The 22,946-nt window shown below is 47.6% G+C and overlaps 1 long non-coding RNA gene across 1 annotated transcript; it reads left to right on the top strand.

Moving 5' to 3' along the window:
- The first annotated feature begins 259 nt into the window (after window positions 1–259).
- Window positions 260–21,565, top strand: LOC115644835. The gene is made up of 3 exons (XR_003998599.1): window positions 260–269; window positions 5,849–5,852; window positions 21,462–21,565. It is a non-coding gene; the product is annotated as an uncharacterized LOC115644835 (long non-coding RNA).
- The last annotated feature ends 1,381 nt before the right edge of the window (window positions 21,566–22,946 follow it).

Below are 22,946 nucleotides of genomic sequence, written 5' to 3'. Positions count from 1 at the left end.
CTGAATGCCACTGTTAACCCTAGTGTCCCTGGAAGCTGATGCATCAGGTTTGAATAGGTGATGAGTACGTTTCAATAACTGACTTATTGGATGCAGTAGATGGCACCAGGAATTCAGGTTTAATGTGTGCACCTCAGACCTTGTTGATTCACCTTTCATGTCCTGCAAAGAATATTTAATTTTTCTGGGGATATATGTGGCCCTATTGATGTTTTTCCAACAGACCATATATTCCAGTCCAAAAGTGGTAACTTCAGTTTAGGATCTCTGTCTAAATCAGCTGTTATGCATCCGCATGAAGGGATAACCTGTCTGATTCAATAGGCAATATATCTGTTTCATCAAGCAATAATATGCTTCAAGGTGATGAATCGGGTTCATCTGGTAATCTATTTCCCTTTCTCACTAATTATTTTTAAATGGGTGAAGTGGATCAAATCTCCTGCACAGTGTATCTGTTTCACTGTGTGACATATACCTGCTGATGTCAGTGTCTAGTTCAGATTTCCCATGTATTTCTTGTTTGGGGACTGACTGGCACCTAATCGAATGCCACTTCATTAAGACTCAACCAGGAATAATCCAACCAGAACAATTTTCATTGATAAAGTTGAGCAGAGGAATATCAGGGTCACTTATCTTTTTGTACATGGGGAAGAGAGAATGAAATCTTTATTGGAAAATCCTATATGACAGGAACGTACTTAATCTTGTCAGAGATAACACACTCCCAGTAATATACTGTCTGATACATACAGCTACAGTGGATAGCCCTAACCAGATGTGCTGTTTCAGCAGTTCACAAGGTTTAAATGTCTTCATTAAAATGCCTTTGAAGTTTACATTTCTCTGTATTTTTGCCAGGAAAATGTAGTGTCCATGCACTTTGTACATGAAGCTTGTACATTCTCAGCCTTAAGGTAGGGCATGCAGAGGTTGTTTTGTTGTATGGCCACTAGAATTAGCCTGCGTTAGATAAAATTTTGACCTACATTTTCAAAGTGGTGCATGGGCCTCCCCAAACTTTAAGAGGAGTAGTGCAACCAGCAACATGCACCAATCTTATCCCACTAATAGATGCTCTGTAAATCCACTCTGTATTTTGTATAGCTCTAGAATACACTACCTTGTGCTGTGATTCTAGCACATCTCTCAAGGAAAACAGGATCAAGCTGAGTCAGCATGAGACTGGAGACCATCTGGGTGCTGCAAGAAGTGGTGGGGGTGGGGATGGTTCCCTATGTGGTATTTGTCCATAGTTATTTATAGTGTTAAGTTTCAGTTATTTAGTTAGTTAGATTGATTAGTGGACCCTGCTTATCAGGGTTACCCTGCCCCTTGGCACCAGGGCATACCTTGGTCTCTCAAGTTTAAGTCTTATGCATTGTGCCAAAAGCCTATGCCTGTCAGTGACCCCTCATTCCAGCTGCCGCAAGTGTCTGGGGGAAGCTCACATGCAGGATCATTTCAGAATCTAGAAAGGGTTCAGGCCCTGCACTAAGAAAGAAAGGGACACCAGACTTAAGTTCCTCCTCATGGAGACAGCACTTTGTCCTTCCTCAGAGCCGCACCACTCCAACGCGGCATTGAATGCTTCAGCCTCAGTAAGAAGCAGCCCAGTGTCTCAGAGAGATGTAGCACTGTTCTGCTTCTCTGGTATCAAGAAAGGATGTTTCTTCTTCTGCTTCTTAGGACTTCTAGCACCATAGGTCAACACCGATGTTGAAGAAGATTACTCCTGCAAGGGACTTGCGGCACCACTCTCCATTGCTGAGAAAGAAGCAGAAGACAATGGATGGGGAAGATTCCCAGCCTCAAGGTCCATGGGACACAGAGACACTGGTAGAGTGCGACCCATACGGGGCCACTCTGAGACACTAGCAGTTCACTCAGTATCACTGACTCTGGCCCCAGCACCCCTGGACTCTCCTCAACAAGAGAGCCATCAGAGCTCAACTGCCCTGGCAATGCCAGCCATGCCAGGTGTTCCCACGAGGGAGTTATCGCTCCTGGTACTGCCATCCCCTGCTGTACGGGAGCTGTTGCCAGCATTGGAGGAAAGAGCTCCCATGGCACCAAGGCCCCAGGTGCTGTCAAAAGGGAAACCAGCCATGATATCGCAGCACCGAACTCCTCCCTCCTGACACTGCTCATGGCACCAGTCAGCACCACTCCACTCTGGTCACCTGGAAGGGATTCCTTGGAGTCAGACTCAGATGTGGAATTGTACGTCTCCCACAGGAGCCAGAACCGCTCCAGTCAGCAATACCCAATAACAGACATGGACCAGAGCATTCCGCCGGTGGCCTGGTCACCAGCGCAGTGGAAGATGCCACTACAGTGGCCTTCTTGGAACCCCTAGGCCTTTCCATAAGTCCAAAGGTCACAGTCTAGGAGATCCTACTCTATTGTTTCAGCGTCTAGAGTTCCCCCACCATCTCCCTTGGACCAAGAACGAGGGGTACCGGTTTGAGTCTGGTGCTGAATTTCAAGACCCGGCACTGTGAGACCCATCTAGTGCTGAGGGGGAGGAACAGTGCCCCTTGCCTGTACAGGCTTCCTCTTTCTCCTCTCCTGACAAGGCAGTGGCAGGAACAAGTATAGTGCCCTCCCATGATGATTATAGGGCACACCAGTGGCTCTTCAAAAGAGTAGCTCAAAAATGGGAATCCAAGTAGGAGAGATTAGAGTCCTCCCATGCCATGGTGGACATTCTTGCTGCATCAGGCCCCTCACAAGAGGCTTTGCCCTTAAATGAAGCCATTATGGACCCCATCAAGGCCTTATGCAGACCTCAACATCCCTGCAACCAACTGTCAAAAGGATGGAGAAAAAGTACTTGGTTCCAGTCAAGGGGTTTGAATTCCATTACACCCATCCCCCTCTGGGTTCACTGGTGATATCAAAGGCCAACAAGTGTGAGTGACAAGGTCAGTAAGATCCAACCCCCAAGGCCAGAGATGCCAAAAAATTAGACCTTTGGCAGGAAACTATACCACTAGTGGCCTCCAGTTCAGGATCGCAACCGCAAGCCTTCCTGAGCCTGTATGATTTTAATTCTTGGAACTCAATGGCAAAATTCAAGGAACTATTGCCACAGGAGTGCAGAAATGAATTCACAGCCCTAGTTGAGGAGGGAAAATCTGTGGCAAGGGCATCCCTACAGGCTGCCTCAGATGTGATGGACTCTGCAGCCTGATCCAGGACTTTGGCAATAGTTATGAGGAGAAGCTCTTGGCTTCAATCCTCAGACCTACCCTAAGAGGAGCAGCAGACCTTACAAGACCTCCCTTTTGAGGGTACGTCGCTCTTCTTGAAGCAAACAGATGCCAAACTGCACAGCCTGAAGGACTCAAGAGCCACCCTGAAGTCCCTAGGGCTACATACACCGGCCCCTTCTAGGAAGCAGTATAAGCCCCAACTGGCTGCTTGCTTCTTCCCACCACAGTCCCGACAGGACTATAGTAAGAGGCAGGACAGAGGCTACAAGAGAAGACCTCCACCCCAGTCCTCATCTGCATCCATGCCCGCCCCACTCGGACAATTGATGGGGTCTAAGCAGGCCTTTTGATGGGCTTCTTGGGGACAACATATCAGGACAATGTGTGGATACAATTTCCCCAATTTTTGTGGACCAGTTATCCCACTTCTATTGAGTGTGGCCCCATATTACCTCAGATTGCTGGGTTCTACGCATTATAGCACCCTCTATCTGTAGTCATTTTCTTAAGGGCTGGAAGAGGTTATACCCCCAGATATGGCAGCCACTCTGTCCCTGGGACCACAAATTGGTGTTGGGAAGGCTAATAGGACCTCCATTTGAACCTCTGTCAATGTTCTCTCTCATCTATCTATCCTGGTGGCCATTACTTCTGTCAGCAGAGTATCGGATATCTGAGCCCTTACTTCACAACCACCTTATACAGTCCTCTTCAAGGATAAGGTTCAATTATGGCCACATCCAGCCTTTCTTCTAAAAGTGGTCTTGCAATTCTATAGTAACCAGGACTTCTTCTTACCGGTCTTCTATCCGAAGCCACATACCAACAAGGAGGAATAGAGACTCCACTTGCTGCATGTCAGGCATGCACTAGCTTTCTACACAGAAAGAACTAAATCATTCTGAAAATCTACTCAGCCTTTTGTAGCCATTGCAGACAGAACGAAAGGCCTTCCAGTCTCAGCCCAGAAAATTTCATCATGGAACACTTCTTGTATCTGCACATGTTACAAAGGTCTCCGGAAAAGGTCCCCGCTCTTCCTCCCCTGAGAGCGCATTCTAAAATGGCGCATTCTAAAATGGACACAAATCAGATATTAGGAATGGCAATATACAAAAACCTGTAGGAGAACACTTCAACCTCCCTGGACACACTATAGCAGACCTTAAGGTGGCCATCCTGCAGCAAAAAAACTTCAGGACCAGACTTCAAAGAGAAACTGCTGAGCTTCAGTTCATCTGCAAATTTGACACCATCAGCTCAGGATTAAACAAAGACTGTGAATGGCTTGCCAACTACAAAACCAGTTTCTCCTCCCTTGGTTTTCACACCTCAACTGCTAGAACAGGGCCTCATCCTCCCTGATTGAACTAACCTCATTATCTCTAGCTTGCTTGCATATATATACCTGCCCCTGGAAATTTCCACTACATGCATCCGATGAAGTGGGTATTCACCCACAAAAGCTCATGCTCCAAAACGTCTGTTAGTCTATAAGGTGCCACAGGATTCTTTGCTCATTCTAAAAGGGTTCAAGCATCTTTGGCGGTGTTCATAGCTCAAGTTCCTATCCAGGACATCTGTAGAGTGGCAACATGGTCATCAGCCCACACTTTCGCATCTCACCCAGCAGGCTAGAGATCATGCGGTTTTTGGCCAAGCAGTATTACAATCAGCACGCCAGTGAACTCCCAGCCATCCACCTGTGAAACTGTTTGGGAGACACCTACTTTGGAATGGATATGAGCAACAAATCTCAAAGAACAACAGTTACGGAAAGTTAGTACTCATTTTTTACATTAAAGTGTCTGTTTTCTCATATATATCATGTTTGTATATGCTGCCTTTAAACGTTAAAGACCCCCAAATTCTTGTTAATCCATAGAGTTAATATTTAAAATGAGCACTTAAACCATCTTTGGAGCAGTTCCTAGACTTCCAGAATAAAAGCCTTGGGTCCCAGCCCTCATCATTTTCACTTAAGTTCCTAATTTTTAAGAAGTTCTATACAGCAGAGAAAAAATTTCAACAGAGTACTCTTCTAGAGAGAGGAACAATGGGGAAAAAAAGTCCACACAACTGACAAGAGATCCTAGGTGAGGGATTTTTAAATAACAGATGATACAGTCACTGGGAGTCCTAGAGATCAGATCCTGGGGTGTGATGTTTAACTGGCCACAGGAGAATCTCACCAGTGTCGGAGGGGGCCTTCCTGTCCCAGAATCAGCTTAGTGGCTTCCACACCATCCATTCCTCTTTGCTGCCAGTGGGGGGGATGTTGCCAAGGCTTCTCTATGCCTCATCCCCATGGGCCCTGCTGAGTGCTGTACAAACGCATATTCAGAGGCACTCCTTGCCCCCAAAGTGTGTATAATCTAAATAGACAAGTCAGGCAAAGAATGGGGAAAAGGATGACTGCTCTAGCTTACCCTAGGACACTGGCCTAGGGTTGCAAGGCATGTTAAGGTGAGCTTTACACCACTTTTCCTACCCTCTCCTTCTGATCAGCCCCATGTGAGCCGTGGCTGCAGCTGAGGATCTGGCCAGCTGGCATTATTATTGTCAGCTTTTCCAATGAGGGGAGAATTTGCTGCTAATACATAAGCCTATAACAGCTGGCAGAGTAGCTACGTAAAATGAGATTGGAAAGGACGTCACTGAGAGCTGCCAACCAGAGCGTCTCAGAAAGTAGACAGAGATGAAAACCTTATTTCTGACTGGGAAGCCTGAATTGCGCTCCTTAAGGCCAACTGACTTATTACTGTGCTCAAAGATCACCTAGAAAGTGGGTCATCCAGGAATAATGTAAGGGTGAATAGCCCATGGATAGATAAAGTATATAACTGGCTTGCCCATCTCCTAACTGCTGCTTCAGAGAAATGCTTGGAAATGTTTTACCCACAACTGAAATACGGTGCCCTCCAAGGTGGAACTCACCAGCTGTTTAATGGTACACAGCAAGACAACACAACAGCTAAGGACAAGAAATAAAGAAGAATGCTATATTCCACTGATCTCCTGGGGGAGTTTTAAGTAAGCATGCTGTTCACCCAAAGCAGGACTTACTCAGGAAACTTGAGCCATCCCCCTTGTGTTATCTGGAAAAGCACCATCTGACATTTGATGACTATGGGTGGACGATACCTTCAGTTTCATGTCTCATGCAAACGACAGCAGCTTCTGTGACATAATGCGTCCCAGCAACATCCTGGCACTTCGGCTCCATAACAATTCTGAAGCGTACCACCTACTGACTAAGGTGACCAGACAGTAAGTGTGAAAAATCGGGACAGGCGGTGGAGGATAATAAGAGTCTATGTAAGAAAAAGACCCCCCAAAATTGGGACATTTGGTCACCCTACTACTGACTGACCTGCCCAATTCTTTTGTTCTCCTTTGAGGCTACCCATTCAAGTACTAACCAGGCCCTGTGCTGCTTAGTTTGAGATCCAGTGGGATCAGAATTCAAGGTGGTACGGCACTATGCAGTCCTTCCCCACACACCACGCTGCCCTGCCACCTCTGATGATCAAATGCCATGTTGCATTTCCACTTGGACAGTCAATTGCATCTGGGCCACCTGCTGATTAAATGCATTGGACTGGTGCACAGTTTGGTTCTAGCATCAACATAAAACTTGCAAGAATAATCCAAAAATGGTATGAGGCTGGTGTTTACTGAGAAGAGCTCTCAAAAGCGCAAAGGTGGAATTAGCAAAATTGCAAAACTGGAGTTAGGCATCCAATTCCCATTGTCTTTAAATGGGAGTTGGGTACCTAACTGACCCTTATGTCTTTGAAAGTCTTCATCAATGTCATTAACTATTCCCCAGAATCACAGTTGCCCATGACATCATGTTGGGTTGTTGTTTTTTTTGTTTTGTTTGTTTGTTTTTTTGGCACTCTAGCATTACACGTCTCATGAATATCATGCTGCCCACACTGATGTTCAAAACCAGCACTGCAACAGAAGTGTGATGGAGACAGAGGGGGTTCAGTGATAGGAATCAGAGTCTACCCAAATTCCTAGAAATATATAAACACTGAAATCCAAGATAATATTGTTGCTGAAGCACTGGAAGTGGAGGAGGACAGGAGACTGGGGTCAGATCTCAGTCCTGCCACTTAATTCCTGATAGACCTTAAACATGTCACTTGCCCTTTCTGTGCCTCAGTTTCTCCAGCTGTAAAATGATCATAGTACTTCCATACCTCAGATGGGGTTGGGACACTTAGTTAATAAATATAAAACTCTTTGAGAACCTGGGAATGTGCTATCTATACACATATAAAGTACTAAGACTATTTTTTCAAAAATTATACACCAGGGACAGGAAAAGACGGTTACTCACCTTTGTAACTGTTGTTCTTCGAGATGTGTTGCTCATATCCATTCCAGTTAGGTGTGAGCGCGCAGCATGCACGTTCGTCGGAGAAACTTTTACCCTAGCAACCCTGGCATGTCGGCTGGGCGCCCCCTGGAGTGGCGCCGCTATGGCGCCCAATATATATCCCAGCCGACCCGGCCACCCTTCAGTTCCTTCTTGCCGGCAACTCTTGACAGTGGGGAAGGAGAGTGGGTTTGGAATGGATATGAGCAACACATCTCGAAGAACAACAGTTACAAAGGTGAGTAACCGTCTTTTCTTCTTCGAGTGATTGCTCATATCCATTCCAGTTAGGTGATTCCCAAGCCTTACCTAGGTGGAGGGGTCGGAGCGAGATGTGGCGGTATTTAGAACTGCTACGCCAAAGGCCGCATTGTCTCTTGATTGTCGGACTAGTGCATAGTGTGCGGTGAATGCATAGGTCGCTGCATGGCATATCTCCTGGATAGGCACGTGCGCCAGGAAGGCTGCCGATGACGCCTGAGCTCTCGTGGAATGTGCCGTGAGGTGGCCAGAGGGGACACGAGCTAGATTGTAGCATGCATGAATGCATGCAGTCACCCAGGAGGAAATCCTCTAGGAGAAGATTGGTAGACCCCTCATCCATTCTGCGACCGCCACAAACAGTTGAGGAGACTTCCGAAACGGCCTTGTTCGCTCAATGTAGAAGGCGAGTGCCCTGCGTACATCTAAGGAGTGTAGCTGCTGTTCCCTCCGAGAAGAGTGGGGCTTCGGGAAGAAGACTGGGAGGAAGATGTCCTGGTTGGTATGGAAGGCAGACACAACCTTAGGGAGGAACGCCGGGTGGGGTCGCAGGTGTACCTTGTCTTTGTGGAAAACGGTGTAGGGCAGGTCCACTGTGAGAGCTCTCAGCTCGGAGACCCGCCTGGCCGATGTAATGGCCACCAGGAAGGCCGTCTTCCATGACAGGTACAGGAGCGAGCAAGTTGCCAGTGGCTCAAATGGTGGAAGCGTGAGCCTGTTTAGAACCAAGTTAAGGTCCCAGGTAGGAGCAGGGCGGCGTTCGGGGGGGTAGAGACGCTCCAGGCCTTTAACGAATCTAGCAACTAGGGGGTCGGAGAATACGGAGCGGCCACCTTCTCCTGGTCGGAAGGCAGATATGGCCACTAAGTGTACCTTCAAGGAGGATGTCGCTAGGCCCTGCTGCTTAAGGTACCAGAGGTAGTCTAGGACTGTGGGAACCGGAGCCTCCGAAGGGATCACTCCCTGAGTAGCACACCAGCAAGAGAAGCGCTTCCACTTGGCCGTGTACGTTAAGCGAGTGGAAGGCTTCCTGCTGCTAAGGAGGATATGCTGGACCGGTGCGAAGCAGCTCACTCTGCCGCGTTCAGCCATGCAGGAGCCACGCCGTGAGGTGGAGGGCTCGTAGGTCCGGGTGACGGAGCCTGCCATGATCCTGAGTGATCAGGTCCGGGTGGAGAGGGAGGGGGATTGGATGGTCCACAGACAGATCCAGCAAGGCAGTGAACCAATGTGTCTGGGCCACGCAGGTGCGATCAGGATTAGATGCGCCTTGTCCCTGCGCAGTTTCAACAGGACTTTGTACACCAGAGGAAACGGCGGGAAGGCATACAATAGGTGGTGGGTCCATGGCAGGAGGAATGCGTCCGTGATCGACCCGGGAGAGAGACCTTGAAAGGAGCAAAACTCCTGGCACTTCCTGTTGGACCTGGTCGCGAATAGGTCTATGCAGGGAAATCCCTACTTCTGGAAGAGGGAATGGATGACATCCGGCCTGATTGACCATTCGTGGCATAGGAAGGATCGGCTGAGTCTGTCCGCCAGTGTGTTCCTGATCCCTGGGAGGAAGGATGCCACAAGATCTATCAACTGGGCTATGCAGAAGTCCCAGAGTCGAATGGCTTCCTGACATAGCGGAGACGAACGGGTTCCCCCTTGTTTGTTGATGTAGTACCTGGCCGTTGTGTTGTCCGTGAATACAGAAACACAACAGCCGTGCAGGTGTTGTTGGAACGCCTGGCATGCGAGGCGGACTGCCCTCAACTCCCGGACATTTATGTGGAGTGACAACTCTTGGGACGACCATAGGCCCTGGGTACGTAGGTCCCCTAGCTGGGCCCCCCACCCCAGAGATGATGCATCGGTTGTTAGAGTCATCGACGGCGGCTGTGGGTGGAACGGCATCCCCGCGCATATGAGGGATGGGGTCAGCCACCAGTCGAGGGAGCGGAGGGGGCCAGAGGGGACTGTCACCAATACATCTAGGTGGTCCTTGCCCGGGCGGAATACCAAATGAAGCCACGTCTGGAAGGGTCTCATTCGGAGCCTGGCATACTTTGTCACATAAGTACATGCGGCCATATGCCCCAGTAGTGCGAGACAGGTGCGAGCTGAGGTGATTGTGGAGGCCTGCAAGCTCCGTATGATCAAGATGATAGTCTGGAAGCGGGGCTGAGGCAAGTAAGCCCTGGCTTGAGTAGAGTCCAGGGTGGCGCCTATGAAGTCCAACCTCTGTGTGGGGACTAGGGTGGATTTCTCGGCATTGAGGAGCAGTCCTAGCTGGGAGAAGAGATCCGTAACCACCTCGACATGTTGCCGCACCTGCGACTGGGAGGACCCCTTTAGGAGCCAGGCATCGAGGTACGGAAACACGCGGATTTGCCGCCGCCAAAGGTGGGCGGCCACGACGGCCATGCACTTGGTAAACACCCTCGGGGCCGTGGAGAGGCCGAAGGGTAGGACTGCGAATTGGAAGTGCTGATGTCTGACCATGAAACTAAGGTACTTCCTGTGTGGTGGAAAGATGGCAATATGGAAGTACGCGTCCTTCATGTCGAGGGCGGCATACCAGTCTCCAGGATCCAGGGATGGGATAATGGTTCCCAAGGAGATCATGCGGAACTTCAACTTGAGTATCCATTTGTTGAGGCCCCGCAGGTCTAGGATGGGTCTGAGACCTCCCTTGGATTTGGGAATCAGAAAATATCGGGAGTAGAATCCCTTTCCTCTCTCGTCTAGAGGTACCTCCTCTATAGCTCCTGCTGCGAGGAGAGAACGAATCTCCTGCAGGAGGGTTTGCTCGTGAGAGGGGTCCCTGAAGAGGGACTGGGAAGGGGGGCGGGAAGGGGGTGAGGAAGCAAATTGTAGGTGGTATCCTTGCTTCACTGTGCGCAGCACCCAACGGTCTGAAGTTAACTGGGACCATGCCGGAAGGAAGTGGGAGAGTCGGTTGGAGAAGGTAGGGGAAGGATCCTGTCTTGAGGCTGGTACGCCGTCCCTGGGCGCACCTTCAAAAGCCAGACTTGGGGCCTGGTGGTGCCTTGGAGGGCCCTTGGTTTTGGCCTCCCTGGGAGCTGGACTGGCATCTGCGGCCCCCCCGGCCACGCCGTCTACTGAAGTCCTGCCTCTGGCGGGGTGGGAAGTATGGGCGGCATGCTTGAGGTCTGAAGGGTCTACGCTGGGTGGAAGGGGTATGCAACCCCAGCGAGCGTATGATGACTCGGTTGTCCTTCAGGTTTTGCAGTTTGGAATCCGTTTTGTCCGAGAACAAACCCTTCCCATCAAAGGGTAAGTCCGGGACGGTATATTGCAGTTCCGGGGGTAGGGTGGAGGCCTGAAGCCAGGAAATGCTCCTCATGGTGATTCCCGAGGCCAAGGTTCTGGCTGCTGAGTCGGCCGCGTCAAGGGAGGCCTGTAGAGAGGTCCTGGCCACCTTCTTACCCTCCTCCAGGAACGCATTAAATTCCGGGCGTGATTCCTGGGGTAGAAGCTCGGAGAACTTGCCCACCTCCGCCCATATATTGTAGTTGTACCGGCCCAACAGGGCCTGTTGGTTGGCCACATGGAGTTGCAAGGCCCCAGCTGAGTACACCTTGCGACCCATGAGGTCCATCTGCCTAGCCTCCTTGGATTTGGGGGCCAGTGCCTGCTGGCCATGCCGTTCCCTGTTGTTGACAGACTGAACAACTAGGGAGGAGGGAGGTGGGTGGACATACAGGTACTCGTACCCCAAGAGGGTACCATGTACTTTCTTTCCACTCCCTTAGCCGTCGGTGGAATGGAGGCTGGAGATTGCCAAAGGTTATCGGCGGTGGACTGGATAGTCTTGATGAATGGGAGGACTATTCGGGTAGGCGCGTCTGCAGAGAGGATGCTCACTACCGGGTCCTCAACCTCTGGGACCTCCTCCACAGGTAGGTTGATGTTAAGGGCCACTCTGCGGAGGAGGTCCTGGTGGGCCCTGAGGTCTATCGGTGAGGGCCCTGATGCTGAAGACCCAGCCACGGCCTCATCTGGCAAGGAGGAGGAGGAGGATACTCCGGGGATGAGGGCATCCTGTGTGGTCTCCTGCTCCTGGACCGGTTCCTGCTCCAGTTGGCCCGGGGAGTCTGGTGGCCGTTGTTTTTCCAACTCAACCGCGGGGGGGCGGGAAACCGTGGCCTCTGGTGCCCGATGTTCTGAGGTGGCAGAACAGGTCTGGGGTAGGGGGCCACCCTGGGTCTGATGGTATGCCCAGGGTGTCCAAAAACCCCACTGTTGAGACCCCACGTCCTGCAGGCGGGGGTCCTGGAACACTCCCAGCGGTACTTCGGGATCCTGGTCCCGGTCGTAGTAGCTACCCGCCTGGGAGGACACCGACGTGCCTCTGGACGGCCATGGTGGAGCAGCAAAAGTCGGAGCCGAGGTTTCAACAGACCTTACACCTCTGGGTTGTGGTGACTGGTGCTGGTATTGGTGACGGTGCCGAGAGTGAGACCAGGACCTGCGACCGGCTCGGTGCTGGGAGGTCAACCGAGATCTCGAGTCTCTCTGTCTCGACCTGCTCCTGGAGATGCGATACCCGCCACGGTGCCGTGAGCTGGAGCGGTACCGCGAGTACCAGGTTGACGCTCGAGACATCGACCGCTGCCGGGAGCCTGACCGGTGCCGGGAGCGTGAGCAGTACCGAGGTGATCGGTGCCGGGGTGAATGCCGGTGCCCGGAGTCTGACCGGTGCCGCGACCGAGATCGCCGTTGACAGTGTGAGCGACGTCTTGATGTACAGCATCCGCGGGACCGCGATCTGGATCGGTGCCGGTCTGCTACACTGACAGAAGCTGGTCTGGTCAGGGCCGGTTTGCCAATTGAATGCAGTACCCGCACCGGGGGTGCCAGGGGTAAGGGCGATGGCGCATCGGTGAGCGCAATCAGATCCTTCGCTGTGGCAAACGTCTCCGGGGTAGATGGCGAAGCAGGCTCTACCATGGTGGGCACCGGGGAGCTGCCAGGTGCCGGACTCGATGGCCCTCGTGGGGTCAGAGTCAACGGTGCTGGCTTAGGCGGTGCCGCGGCAGGTATCGGTGCCAGGCGGTCAGTCTTTGGCGCAGGCTCTGGCTGCGATGTTGATGTTGGCGGAATGATTTGTGCCTTCACCGTCTTCGACCTCGGGGAGAGGGAGCGGCTTGGAGCCGGTTTCAGTGCCAGCAGAGGCCGGTGCCGTGAGTCCTTGGAGGCAGCGCTCGGTGCTGTGGTGGTGCCCTTGCTTACAGACTGGCTTGTGCTCGGTGCCAAGGGTGGAGGTGTCAGGGCCGCTTCCATAAGGAGCTGTCTTAATCTAATGTCTCGCTCCTTCTTGGTTCTTAGCTTGAAAGACTTGCAAATCGAGCACTTAGCTGATAAGTGTGACTCGCCGAGGCACTTTAAGCAGGAGTCATGGGGGTCTCCAACCGGCATGGGCTTGTGACAAGCCGAGCACTGCTTGAAACCGATGAGCCGGGCATGAGCTCTGGCTCCGGGTGCGGGGAAGGGGGTGATCCCCGATCCCCTCAAACTATAACTAATCACTACACTATTAACACTAACTAACTAACTGACTGTCTAACTATATATATATATATATACAACAATAAACTACAACTACGGTATAACACGATAAGGAGAAAATGAGCTGCTAGGGAGTGTGGAGGTCAGCGAGGCCGCTCTCCACAGTTCCAACGACCGACACGGGCGGTAAGAAGGAACCGAAGGGTGGCCGGGTCGGCTGGGATATATACTGAGCGCCATAGCAGCGCCACTCCAGGGGGCGCCCAGCCGACCCGCCAGGGTTGCTAGGGTAAAAGTTTCTTCGACGAACGTGCACACGGCGCGCACACATCTAACTGGAATGGATATGAGCAATCACTCGAAGAAGAAGGAGACATTGCCAGAAAGGGAAATCTGGGCAATCAGGGTGTGAGATGGTTAAAAATTTGAAGGCCAAGAATTAGGACCTGATCCAAAGCCCATAAAAGTCCCAAAGCAAGGAAAAAAATCACTGATAATCACTCCTTAGATTCAGCATGATTAGAAAATCATGAGTTATGGCCCAAAGGAAAAGATAGGCTTAAAAATAATGAAATTTTTAAAAATAAATTGTGGAGGGTGGGTATTTGCCTTCTCATTTTTGAGCTCTTCTCCCCAGTCATGAAAGCTAGACACTTACTCCCCCCACTCCATCCCCTTTTAATTGAAAGGAGAGAGTTTCAGGTTATAACATGACTCGAGGAGCTGAGGTTTTAAGGTAAATACCACATACTGAGAGACGTGGCAATAAAATCACAAGAGCTGGCCACACTGCAGATTTACCCTTAGCAGCCGGAATTCAACTTAACCAAAACTGCATAACTACAGAGCTGACCTTCTTTTCTAAAGACAAGACAGTCATACAAAAACTGCCCCACTAAAAGAGAGAGGAGCTTTTTCTGATATTTTGGGATAAAACCTGTTCCAAATGTGTTTTTTTTTTAATGCATGAACAAAACAAGCAGCCCAAGCCAGTGAAATGAGTACAGATGTTTCTGGACAGAAAGGCAGGGCTGGAACTGCGCAATTTTAGACAAAGGCAGAGCTCCCTCTAGCTCGCTGTAGAGTTTTCCGTAGCACCAGGCCGCATCCTGAAACATACAGCAATGCAGATACAGATCTAGTACTTTGTGAAATAAGCCTCAATAAATAATAGCAGCAATGGCATATCTACAGTATGAAGTGATACTTTGACATACCTTCAGAGAGGTAAAAGTAGATAAGACTTAGTAGGTCATCTAATCTATTTCCCAGAGAAAGCAGGATTGCCAAAGTACATTGTTACACTCTACCTGAAAAAGAGTTAGAGATGTTTTTTCCTCCCTTTCCTTTCTCTTTCTCCACATCCTCAGAACCACACATCTCAGGGTCAGGATGTTAATCCTGGTTATTCAACTGAAATTTTCTTTTTATACATCTGTGAAGTGGGAATTGTTAAGCTTATACATAATGCAGCCACTTCTGGGGTGAAAGGCACAGCTGTTTAACAGGACGTAGCAAAACTATGTGAAGGATTTCTGGTTTTAGAAGGGGGAAAATAAAGAATTATCTTCCCATTGAAATAATGTAATGGGAATATAGGGAATTTAGATAAACAAAATGGAGTTAGTAACCTCTGTTGGGATTTGGCCTGGAGACAAAGGCAAACACTGCTCTGGCAATACAAATGCAGTGAGATTCAACGAAAGCAGTGGTCTTGGTTTTATGTCTCTATTTTGCCTTATCTATTTAGAAGTTATGGCCTTATAAAGGTGTCATAAACAGATAGCTAAGGGTTAATGTCTCTTTCACCTGAAACACCTGACCAGAGAACCAATCAGGAAACCGGATTTTTTCAACTTTGGGTGGAGGGAATTGTGTGTCTGAGTCTTTTGTCTGCCTGCCTGCTTCCTCTGAGCTTTGGAGAAGTAGTTCTATTTTCTAATCTTCTGTTTCTAAGTGTAAGGACAAAGAGATCAGATAGTAAGTTATATGGTTTCTTTTCTTTGGTATTTGCATGAATATAAGTGCTGGAGTGCTTTGATTTGTATTCTTTTTGAATAAGGCTGTTTATTCAATATTCTTTTAAGCAATTAGCCCTGTGTTGTATCATCTTATACAGAGAGAACATTTGTATGTATTTTTCTTTCTTTTTTATATAAAGCTTTCTTTTAAGACCTGTTGGAGTTTTCTTTACTTCAGGGAAATTAAGTCTGTACTCACCAGGGAATTGGTGGGAGGAAGAAATCAAGGGGAGATCTGTGTGTTGGATTGCTAGCCTGATTTTGCATTTCCTCTGGGTGAAGAGGAAAGTGCTTTTGTTCCAGGATTGGAAACGGAGAGGGCAAGTTACTCTGTTTGGATTCACAGAGCTTGTGTCTGTGTATCTCTCCAGGAGCATCTGGAGGGGGGAAGGGAAAAAGGATTATTTCCCTTTGTTGTGAGACTCAAGGGATTTGGGTCTTGGGGTCCCCAGGGAAGGTTTTTCAGCGGGACCAGAGTGCCCCAAAACACTCTAATTTTTTGGGTGGTGGCAGCAAGTACCAGGTCCAAGCTGGCAACTAAGCTTGGAGGTTTTCATGCTAACCCCCATATTTTGGACGCTAAGGTCCAGATCTGGGACTAAGGTTATGATAAAAGGATGATGCTGTACACATCAAGCGTGCCCCACTGCAGACCACACCAATTCAAAAGCCTTGCAAATACTGTAAGCATTCTCACATAGTGCTTTCATCCTCACGGGAAAATCTCCATGCACTTTGCATGAAAGGAAAGTGTCATTTCCCCCATTTTACAAATGGGAAAATGGAGGAACAGAGAGGTGAAATGTCTTCCCCAAGACCACACAATGACACTGTGGCAGTTAGGCATGGTCAGCAGAGGGAAGACAGTGCCAGGTATTTCAACCCCAGCTAGTCTTCACTATTAATATAGCATCCTGTGACACTGCACCCCATATTCTTCGCAGTGATATTATTATGATACGATAAGATTATGACATAGTTATGATGTATTTTATGCAAGATAAGTCATATGAGATATCACTGGAAAGGTTATACTTTGCTGAATATGATTATCCTATTTGTATGCATGTATCATTTTTGTATCTGAAGTTATGAATATTGACTATGTATCTGTATCTCACTGTTCCCTATCTGTATAAGTATCTCACTGTTTCCCTATCTGGAGACTTCCCATGTGAGGCTGGTCACGGCATCTGCATGTAATTGCAGCTGGGTGTGTCCCTACCTGTATGTGGGCTGGGTAGCTTGTCACAGCAATACAGTTCAAGGGGACCCTAGGCTGGTGGGTCAAGGGGTCCCAGTTCCAAGTGGCACCCCGAGGGGGAACTCGTCACACATTCCATTCACACACCACCTTTTTCTCAGGAGCCAGTCAATGTGTAGTTCATAAGATGTAGCTCACAAAGGGAGAACTGATGAAGAAATTAAATGGAGCTAAAAATAGACTAGACTAATCTTCTAGTTTGAGACCTAGCAGAGCCCGATTTCTTCCCAACCATTCTCCCAGTTCCAACCCAACCCAACCCAACACTATTCTTTGGCAGGATAATTGCATCCTCATAGAGATTTAGCTTATGGTGTTACACTATGTTCCGTTGGAAATGTCATATCTGGAGAGACCAAAGCAAGGAAGAGAAGAGTAAAATCTATTATTCATACCAAACGGTATCAGAACACTTATTTTTAGTTAGTACTAGGGCTGTCAACTGATTAAAAAAATTAATCACATGATTAAAAAAATATTTATGATTAATTGCATGGCTAATCACACTGTTAAACAATAATATAATATCATTTATTTAAATATTTTGGATGTTTTCTACATTTTCAGATATATTGATTTCAATTACAACACAGAATACAAAGTATATAGTGCTCACTTTATATTTATTTTTATTATAACTGTTTGCATTGTAAAAAACAGAAGAAATAGTATTTTTCCATTCACCTAATACAAGTACTATAGTGCAATTTCTTTATCATGAAAGTTGAACTTACAAATGTAGAATTATGTACAAAAAAACTGCATTCAAAAATAAAACAATGTTAAAGTTTAGAGTCTACAAGTCCATTCGGTCCTATTTCTTGTTCAGCCAATCGCTCAGACAAATGAGTTTGTTTACATTTGCAGGAGGTAATGTTGCCCTCTTCTTGTCTATGATGTCACCTGAAAGTGAGAACAGGCATTCATATGGCACTGTTGTAGCCGGCATTGCAAGATATTTACGTGCCAGATGCTCAAAAGATTCATATGTCCCTCCATGGTTCCACCACCATTCCAGAGAACATGTGTCCATGCTGATGACAGGTTCTGCTCTATAATAATCCAAAGCAGTGCAGACCGACGCATGTTCATTTTTATCATCTGAGTAAGATGCTGTCATAAGCAGATTGTTAAGGGTTAATGTCTCTTGTACAGGTAAAGGGTTACAAGCAGGGAACTGGACACCTGACCAGAAGACCAATCAGAAGACAAGATACTTTTAAATTTGGGTGGAGGGAAACTTTTGTGTGTGTTCTTTGTGTGTTGTGTGTTCTTCTCTCGGAGGGTCTGAGAGAGACCAGACATTACTACAGGCTCTCTAAGTTTCTTTTCATATAGTAAGTAAAAACAGGCAGTTTAGACTTTTTGATTGTTTTTACTCTATTTGCAATTGTGGATCTGGCTGGTTAACTTTTATATGTGTAGTTGCTGGGAATATTCTGATTTGTACTGGTACTGGGGGAAAAGTCTCTTTCTGGTGTCTCCAAGCTATAGGACCCTGTAATATTTACATCTTGAAGTCACAGAGATAATTCTTTACTTTTTCCTTTCTTTTATTAAAAGATTTCTGTTTTTAGAGAACCTGATTGATTTTTTCCCCCTTGTTTCCCTTGTGTTATTCCAGGGGATTGGGATAACTCACCAGGACGGGTGGGGGGGGAGACTTAGTTTCTGAACTCTAAGGTTCAGATCTGAGAAGGAATGCTATGATAGATGCCACCAGTGGAAGGTTGACTTTCTTTTTTGGTGGTTTGGGTTCTGTAGTTTCTACATTGGCATGTTGCTTTTTTAAGACTTCTGAAAGCATGCGCCAACCTCGTCCCTCTCAGATTTTGGAAGGCACATCAGATTCTCAAACCTTGGATCGAGTACTGTAGTTATCTTTAGAAATCTTACATTGGTTCCTTCTTTGCATTTTTGTTAAATCTTCAGTGAAAGTGTTAAAACAAACGTGCTGGGTCATCATCTGAGACTGCTATAACACGAACTATATGGCAGATTGTGAGTAAAACAGAGCAGGAGACATACAATTCTCCCCCAAGGAGTTCAGTCACAAATTTAATTAATGCATTATTTTTTTAATGAGCACCATCAGCATGGAAGCATGTTCTCTGGAATGGTGGCCAAAGCATGAAGGGGCATACGAATATTTATCATATCAAGCACGTAAATATCTTGCAATGCCAGCTACAAATGTGCGATTTGAATAACTGTTCTCACTTTCAGGTGACATTGTAAATAAGAAACGGGAGCATTATCTCCTGTAAATATAAACAAACTTGTTTGTCTGAGTGATTGGCTGAAGAAGAAGTTAGACTGCATGGACTTGTAGGCTCTACAGTTCTACATTGTTTTGTTTTGAGTGCAGTTATGTAACAAAAAAACCTCTACATTGTAAGTGGCACTTTCACAATAAAGAGATTGCACTACAGTACTTGTACGAAGTGAATTGAAAAATACTGTTTCTTTTGTTTATCAATTTTACAGTCCAAGTATTCGTAATAAAAATATAAAGTGGGCACTGTACAGTTTGTATTCTGTGTTGTAATTGAAATGAATATATTTGAAAATGTAGAAAAACATCCAAAAATATTTTGAAAAATTTCAGTTCGTATTCTATTATTTAACAGTGTGATAAAAACTGTGATAAAAAAATGAATCGTGATTAATCACAATTAATATTTGAGTTAATCGTGTGAGTTAACTGCAATTAATCGACAGCCCAAGTTAGCGCTTATCCCTTGTGTGATTATACACAGCGCTCAGACTTAAGCTTATATGTCTCTTTTCTTAAGAACAAAATCCTGGTTAAATGTCTGTTCATCTCAAAGGAAAGCTTTATTATAGAACTGCAGTTGGACTTTAGAGATTAGTTGCAAAGATAGTTATTTCAGCTAAGCTTTAATTCATGTGCATTCTTATCAGGGTTTATAAAATTGCTGAAAAATCACAGCTTTAGAAACGTTGTACAGTGCATATAAAGGTCTAGAATTTTCTTACTGCTGGAAATGATAAAAGTTTGATTTCCTATGTGCTCTCTAATAGGCTAATAAACTGCAACTAACTGATTCTTTTTTAAAGGCCAAGAGGCAAGAGTTAAATAGAAATGTCTTTTTTCACTCTACTCTGTATATAAAGTAACATATAGTTGTAATAAGAAAGTTAATTGGTTTCATGTTGCTTGGAGTGCATGCAAAAAAAATCATTTTAAAGAACCCAGTTGATATCTCTAATTAGAATTTCTGAGAAACACGATTGTGGGGATGGATTGTTGGCTTCCTCAGGCATTTCCCTAGTCATGCTGGTCAAATTATGCAAATTCTTTCCAATTAGTACCTTAAATCGCCTTTCCATAAGGATGGAACTTGCTGGAATTGGTTTGCCACTTTATTTTAATTCACACACTCAAAACAACGTTAAAACACATCTACCAGTAAATGGGTGGCTCTCTGGAAAGATTACTGCTTGGTAGTGATGTCTAAACACTGCTATAAAGTGGACTTGTATTATAAAAGTTAAGCCAGAACTGAACATAATCCAAGAAGTCAGACTATTTTTAGTTCTGAGAGAAAAGAAGATGAAGGTGGAGGAGAAGAAAGATGTTTTGAAACTGCTCTGGACATTAAAAGAAGTTCAGGTTAGTAGGATGGCTTTCAGGATTCAGTCTGTCCATGTTTAGATTTTTCAGAGCTTTTTTTTAAACTACTTTTAAATGATCCTGCTTCGCTCTAGAAAGCTCAGTGTAAGTTTGAAAACTTGTCCCTCTCACCAACAGAAGTTGCTCCAATAAAAGGTATTACCTCACACATCTTGTCTCGGCAATACATGAGACAGGTAAACATTCTTCCTCAAAGGAAATCTTGAGCCAGTTTGGCTCATCATATCAGATTGTCTTCTTACTATGTAAAGTCAATGAAATGCATTTGAAAATGAGGCTTTTAAATTAAGGTTTTTGTGTTGCTGGAGGACCGGATAGCTCAAGGGGTTGATAATGTGATACAGAAACTTTCCTCTGCCCATCACTAGTTCACAATTAGTTCAGGCTGGTGGTGGATCATGGCTGAAAATTTCCATATTATGAAGCATGTTCAGTAGCTATGCCAGTGGTCCCCAAAGTGTGGGGTGCAGCCCCCTAGGGGGATAAGAAGAAACATTCAGGGGGTGCATGGTAGGGCCAGCGCCAGCTCCTACGGGGGGTGGGGAGTGAAGAGGGAGTGCCATTCCACCCCCAGACCAGCTCTGCCTCCAGCCTCACTCCTCCCCCAACTCCACTCAATCCCCAGTCCTGCTCCACCTCCAGGCCCAGCTCTGCCTTCATTCCCTCTCTGCCCTCAGACCAGCTCCGACCCCAGCCACAGATCCATTCTGCCCCTAGCCAGCATCTGCCCTCATTCCCTCTCCGCCCCAAGACCAGTTCTGCCTTCAACCCAAGCTCTGCTCCTGAGGAAGCCTGGGCTGTACAGTAATGGGAGGGTGGGGGGAGGGAGGCACAGACAGATTCTGTTACTAGTAAATGGGGATGTTACTGAAAAAAGATGAGCAGCACTAACTTATGCGAAATGAGTTGATGGTCTCAGCCTGTTTCTGAGATACCAACATCCCTAAAACCACAATGACAAGTGGCAGCCTTGGGCCTGGTCTATACTAGAGAGTTAGGCTGATGTAAGGCAGCTTACAATGACCTAACACTGTTAGCATCTGCACTAAAATGCAGCTCCCACCAGTGTAATGCAACCACCACACTGACTTAATAGCTCCACCTCCATGAGAGGCATAGCGTTTAGGTCAGGGGTGCGCAAACTTTTTGGGTCAATGGCCACATCTGGGTGGGGAAATTGTATGCAGGGCTGGGGCAGCGGGTTGGGGTGCAGGAGGGAGTGCAGGGTATGGGAGGGGGTGCAGTGTACAGGAAGGGGCTCAGGGCAAAGGATTGGGGCAGAGGAGGGGTGCGGGGTATATGAGGGGGCTCAGGGAAGAGGGTTGGCGTGCAGGAGGGGTGTGGAGTGCCAGGAGGGGGCTCAGGGCAGGGGTTGGGGTGCACAGGGGTGTAGGGTTCAGCAGGGAGCTCAGGACAGGGAGTTGGGGTGCAGGAGGGGTGCAAGGTGCAGACAGGGGGTTTAGGGCAAGGAGTTGGGGGGCGGGGTGCAGGAGGGGTTTGAGCTCCAGCCTAGCACTGCTTACCTAAAGCGGCTCCAGGGTGGCAGCAGCACGCACTGGGGCCAGGGCAGGCTCCCTGCATGCCTGCCCTGGCCCTGGCCCCAGCCCTGCGCCACTCCAGGAAGCGCTGCAGCCCCTGGGGGAGAAGGGGTGGAAGGCTCTGCATGAGCTGCCCTTGCCACACCACCAGGTACCTCCCTCGAAGCTCCCATTGGCCAGGGTTCCCCCATTCCTGGGGCGGTGGCTGGAGGTAAGGGCAACACACGTAGCCTTCTGTTCCCCCACTAGAGGGCTGCTTCTGAAAGCAGCACGGGGCCCATAGCGCCACAGGGGGCAATCCTGTGGGCCGGATCCAAAGCCCCGAGGGGCCAGATCCTGCCCATGGGCCATAGTTTGTCCACCCCGGCTTAGGTCGATGTAGTTAAGTCGACCCAGTGTCAGTTTAGACACTGTTGCTGCCTTTCAGAAGCCATCTCACAAAGCTTCACACTGACAGTTAAATCGGTGCAAGAAGTCCTGGTGAGGAAGTGCACTGATGATACAAGGAGTGTGCTATGGACACAAAAAAAAGATTTAATTACTGTGGTTGCTGTACAGCAATATAACTTAGGTCAACTTAATTTTGTAGTGTAGACTTGCCCTTGTTACCAATTCAGCAGAGAGGCTAAGGGTTTAACAGTCATGAAGAATTAACTACCCTCTCAAAGACAGAGGTTGAGATTCTGGGCCTCGCTGAAATGAATGGCCAAGCTCCCACTGACTTCCGTGGGGACAGGATTTTGCCCAGTTGGGTTGAGGGTCATTGGCAGAATGGTAAAGGACATTACCATGGCTGTTTGCTCACTCAGTAGAGGACTGTACTCTCAAGATACACCAAGAGATAGAAGACATCACAGTGGGGCCCTGTTCCATGACTGGGGCTCCTAGGTGCTAGCACAATGCAAACAAAAAATGACTTCACTCCAAAGGTCCGTCTCCTTTCAGATGGAATCAATTCATTTAAATCAACAGGTCCTGGACTTCAGAGCCTACTTTGGCCCCAATCACTATGTGAAAGAAGCATTTTTGAAACTGGTACAGGAGCCTGGCCTAAGAGAGTGTAGTTCTGACCC

This window comes from Gopherus evgoodei, chromosome 2 (genome assembly GCF_007399415.2).
Source record: "Gopherus evgoodei ecotype Sinaloan lineage chromosome 2, rGopEvg1_v1.p, whole genome shotgun sequence".
Taxonomy (NCBI): domain Eukaryota; kingdom Metazoa; phylum Chordata; order Testudines; family Testudinidae; genus Gopherus; species Gopherus evgoodei.
This window is presented reverse-complemented; position numbering and strand designations above follow the sequence as displayed.